Source organism: Triticum aestivum, chromosome 4B, assembly GCF_018294505.1.
Source record: "Triticum aestivum cultivar Chinese Spring chromosome 4B, IWGSC CS RefSeq v2.1, whole genome shotgun sequence".
Lineage (NCBI taxonomy): Eukaryota > Viridiplantae > Streptophyta > Magnoliopsida > Poales > Poaceae > Triticum > Triticum aestivum.
The window spans coordinates 3,439,038-3,444,683 of record NC_057804.1 but is presented as its reverse complement, the minus strand read 5'-3'; the positions used below and the strand labels follow the sequence as shown (position 1 = coordinate 3,444,683).

Genomic DNA, 5,646 nt, shown 5'->3' with positions numbered 1-5,646 from the left:
GCTACATGCGAAGTTGTGAACCGCACACCGGTCTAAATTGGACAACCTCAAGGTGCGTACCAAACAAATATTGAAAATCATTCAAAGTCTACACTAGCTTCATTTCCTGAATATTGAAAATTCCTTTTTGTATACCTACAGCTACAGGCTATGCCTAATTGCAGGCCAAAAACTGAAACTCAATCCCGTGCATTCAGTTTCAGAACCTAAAGCCAATCCACTAGCTTCTACCTTCCCTTGCAGTCTACAACTTCCAGGATATCAATCAATCATTCATTCTCTCTCAGTTTTCTACTTATGATAGACGCGCGCGCACGCACACAGTTAAAAGAAACCAATGTGGGTTCTGAAGATAGCAATGTTCAGCGGCAACAGAGTGAGTACACATAGCAGCTTAAAGCAGGCCTCACATATATATTAATTCTGCCTTGTTGAGCAACTAACCAAGCAAATAGCATCATGCACAAATCAATTATGGTGTAACTGTACTTAGTCTCTACATTACACCACATCACATGCAGAAATATAACTACATGTTTTGGGACCAAGTCATCCCGGCCGGTCTCCGTTTCTATCTTCTATATAGTCCCTGGCAGTGAGAAGTGGCACGTTGGACCGTACATTACCAGCAGCAGGAAATTAACATACATACAGATCCGTGTATCATTTTGCCTGGGTTTGCCTCCTTGGTTTGCTACTCCTCCTTCCTCCCTTGGCCCATGCCTTCCTCCTCCATTTTGCCTGGGTTTTCTGCATCCTCCACTTCTTCAGCCACAGATTCCCTCGGTACAGCTTCTTTTGCCATCTTCACCCCTTGATTGGAAAACGCTAAGAGCATTTGGCAACTCCTGACAAGCAAAACGAGATAGTAGTCTCTAGTGTTACTGATGAACTACTATACTATGACAGAATCAACAAGAGGATATTAAGAAAAACAGAGTAACTACACATATTGGAAAAGAGAAACAAATTAGCAATATATATATTACCTGCAGATTGATGTTTGTCTCCATGTTGTAGGGGTCCCTTGTGTAAAATACGTGCCATCTCTTTTCAATGCCTTCCTCATCTGCATAAGCCTCGACATGCTGGATATGGCTGAACTTGTCCCACTCGGAACTAGACTTTCCCAAAGCCATGGAAATGAGTATGAACGGGCAACAGTCCAGCAGCAAATGGCTTGACTTTACAGTTTGCAGGTACGATGGGAGCTGGCTCTCGCTGTACTGAACTGTCAGAACGAGCTTCTGGAGTGCATCCATCTCCTGCAGCAACTCGAGCTTCGGGCAGCAATAGATATCAAGTTTTCGCAGCTTGGGGAAATTGGAGATCCTAGTCAGGTCGGGTAAACAACCCAGGTCGAGCTCGACCACAGAAGCAAAGTTCTCTATAGACTGGAGTTGCTGAACGCTCCATATGGTTAATTTTTTCAAAGCCCTTGCATGTGTGGCAAGGCCAGGAGGGATACACCTCAATTTGCAACTTTGAATAAAAAGATCCTCCAAGACAGGCATAGCATGGACTTCCTCCTCCCACTCCCACTCCTCCCATTCCGCCAGTCCATTCAAGACCATCTGGTGCAGTTTTGAAAAAGTAACCACAACCCAGGATGAAGGATGATGATGGTGACTACTGGGCTGCACAAATTCAGGACCCACACGCTTAATTGCTACAGCCTGGTATACCTCTAGGCACTCCAAACAAGGGAGCTGACACAGTCCATCAGGGAGTTGAGTGCAGCAAGCCAGGTCACGCAGCGGTAGAATCTTCAGAGACTTGAGGAGTGCCGTTGATGTGTCCCTCATCCATCTTGGGAGCTGGCACCCATAATATCCTTTGACAACAATATGCTGTATGCAAGATGGAGGACATAGACCATCAAATACCTCCTCAATTACTCTTTGATCTTTCTCGGTGACATTTTCTTTCTTCTGTCCGTCATCGCCAAATCCACTGCTGCAGTGTAAGAACAACATGGAGAGATGCACCTTTTCACCAAGCCTGGCCTTCCTGGCGAATGAACTAGCAGATACATTTTGTAGACCCACTAATCTAATGCACCTAAGATGAGAAAGAGGCCCAAGCTCTTCCAAACTGCACCAATCACCATCAATTTGAGCTGGGAACCCAAATATTGTCCTCAACTTTTTTAAAGCATGGAACCCCCTGGGCATACTAATTACACATGTGCCATCAAGGTCAAGATGTCGTAGTTCTTGTAACTTCACAATGTTATTAGGAAGGCTCACAAGATTCCCGCAACCCTCAAAACTAAGATGTTGCAACAATTTCATCTTGTGGATGTCTTGTGGCAAGCTATTTATACCATTGCACTTTTTTACTGCCAAGTACCTCAAGTGTTTCAGTTGATGCAAAGATTCAAGCAATGCAACACAGTCTATAGACTCCATATGTAGAGTCCGTAAACTTGAAAACATAGTCATGGAATCACCAGGCTGAATCTTGAAATTGCCAATTAATATTATGGATCTTAGTGTTTTTTGCTCTTGTAGACTTCTCAACTCAAATGTCTCTGATTCTACTCCTTTTGCTTCTATGGACAACCTAAGATATCTTTGCATACTAAAAATATTACTAGTAGATTCTCCATTGTTCAGTACTAGTGATTCATTTCTACAGACAAATTGAGCAAATGAACGGACAACATCATGCATGTTGCAAAAATGTTGACCAGGATGTGATGTATCTGGCTCTATAAGGTTCCTTAGTACTAGCTCCTTATGGTACTCAATTCCAAGTTCTTCCAGTCTATCCGAGTCCCCATGAACAAATCCCTCCCCAATCCACATACCGACATATTCGCTATCTTCAAACAATACCTTTTTAGGTTTAAGTGAAAAATGCAAGAAACATTGTTTTAAAGAAGGGGACAAGTCCTCATAGCTGAGATATATTGCACTATTTAGCTCCTCTGGCATTTGAGATACTGACCATATAGCATCATTCAGGACCTTTTCCAAACAAGCCGTTCTTTCTCCTTCTGGCATAGGAGTCCTCCCATTACTTTTATAGCAAGCGGTAATCCGTCGCATTTTTCTACAATTTGTAATCCGATATCCTTTAGCATATCAATCGCTGGTTCACTTATGTCGTTTCCAAGAATCTGCAAGTAGTTGAAGCCCATATGGACAATGAGAAACACATAACATTATTCAGTGGCTAGTGGTGGTGGTCTGCTACGTAAATTAGGCTGGCAAGAGAAGGAGCAAAAAAAATACCATTGGTTAATAATTATTTTGAAGCTATGACCACGCGGATTTCCTGATGCGTTGATGTCATTGCCATTCTTTTAACACATAAGATTATCTAATTAGCAAGTCACTCTCGACATAAATGTACACATTAGCCACACCAACAGCATGTACTCTACATGCATGTAACTATTTTTTACAAAGAATAATAAGGGGATAGTCGGGTTAACTGCGTTGCTAACCTAGAACTAAGGTGTATAGCCATTGCAAATGACGATGCTTCGAGTTTACTGTGGAGGACGTACAGGCAGTTTGGTGTATACATTTTCCTTGTTCACTATTTATTATGAGCACTACTAATGTTCATCAAGCAACACTGACACACTAAACACTAGAAGCAAAGCAAGCATGAGCAACACTGTCCTCAATAACTCAACGTCGCTGAACTCTTGCGTGATACTTAACCATATCCTTTTTGAGAACTTGGCCTGCATGGCCTCATCATTGAAGACCTTCTTGCTGAGGGTGGTCTTGCCGATCCCACCAACACCAACAATGGCGAACACCATGATGTTGTTACTATTGTCACCTGGCTCCTTCGCGAGGAGCTGAACAAGGGCTTTTGTATCGTCTTCTATCTTCTCCCCAACCACACCCGACAGCTCCAACACTGGATGGGTCTTGCGGTCAACAGGAGGACGGTGGTTCGTCTTCCGTTCTTGGTAGCCTTCTAGCCTGATAAAGTTGAAACAACGTCCCCTCTCGCAGATGTCATCCAGCTGCTGGTTGAGCACCTTGATGCAGGTGCCGATGTCGTGGGCGTGGAGGGGATTTCGCATGCAGAACAACAAGGGGTTAAGGCACCCCATGTCCTTGGACGTACAGCGCTCCATGGCCTTGAGATGACAAAGGTCGAGGATGTCGGTGGCGAGGTACATGGCACGCTTCAGGTCCTCCACCCAGGCACACACACTCTTGTCCGTGATGTGCCGCCTATCCGCATCTTCAAGGAAGTTGTTGAGTGTGACGCCATCGATTCAATCGTACACTAATCATGCACGCAAATGTGTACGACCAAGATCAAGGACTCACGGGAAGATATCACAACACAACTCTAGACACAAATTAAAATAATACAAGCTTTATATTACAAGCCATGGGCCTCAAGGGCTCGAATACATAAGCTCGAATACACAAGAGTCAGCGGAAGCAATAATATCTGAGTACAGACATAAGTTAGACAAGTTTGCCTTAAGAAGGCTAGCACAAAAGCAACATCGATCGAAAAGGCAAGGCCTCCTGCCTGGGAGCCTCCTAACTACTCTTGGTCGTCGGCGTCCGTCACGTGGTAGTAGGCACCCTCGGGGTAGCAGCAGTCGTCAAAGGTGGTATCTGGCTCCTGGACTCCACCATCTGGTTGCAACAACCAGAAAGAAGAAAGAAGGGGGAAAAGGGGGGAGCAAAGCAACCGTGAGTACTCATCCAAAGTACTCGCAAGCAAGGATCTACACTACATATGCAACATTATCAAAGGAAGGCTGTATATGTGGACTGGGCTGCAGAAATGCCAGAATAGAGAGAAGGTCTAGTCCTATCGAAGACTAGCATCTTCTAGAAACCACCATCTTGCAGCAAACAGGAGGGAGTAGAGTAGCATAAAGTAAAGTAGTAGTAGTGTTATCAACCTCGGCCAGAGATCCTTTCTCGACTCCCTGCGAGAAAGCAATCCCAGAGCCATACTATCCAGTTATCATCACAATCAAATCCTCATCACCATCCAGTTCTCATCACAAGTATCCAGTTCTAGTTGTATCAATCGGGATACAACTCCAAGTGTCCGTTACCGTAGGACAGGCTATCGATAGATGTTTTCTTCCCTGCAGGGGTGCACCAACTTACCCACCACGCTCGATTGACTCCGGCCGGACACACTTTCCAGGGTCATGCCCGGCCTCGGCCAAACAATACGCCGCAACCCGACCTAGACTTAACAGAGAGGTCAGCACGCCGGACTAAACCTATGCCCCCAGGGGTCATGGGCCATCTCCCCGGAAACTCCTACACGTTGCGTACGCGGCCGGTGAGCAGACCTAACTACCTCCTTCAACAAGGCAGGCGCTTGCGCAGTCCAACCCGGCGCGCGCCACTCAGTCGCTGACGTCTATTAAGCTTTGGCTGATGTATACGACGCAGAACGCCCATACTATGCCCACGTGATGGTTAGTGCTATCAGGCCAGAGGCCCCTCGGATCAAATATCCAAATCGTAGTGGATTAGGAACGCGCGGTAACAAGCAGAGACTCACGAAAGAGGTGACCCCGTTGCCCCGTCTCGAGGACTTGCGGCAAGGGCTAAGAATGCCCGGCCCCGCCTCGTAATTATCTCACGGGCACCTTCCAGGTCAACCCGTCTCCACATCACTTTCCAAGTAACA

The 5,646-nt window shown here is 45.6% G+C and overlaps 1 pseudogene; it reads right to left on the bottom strand.

Moving 5' to 3' along the window:
* Positions 1-828: 828 nt before the first annotated feature.
* Positions 829-5,646, bottom strand: part of LOC123094103 (putative disease resistance protein RGA3) — a 17,463-nt pseudogene continuing 12,645 nt past the window's right edge.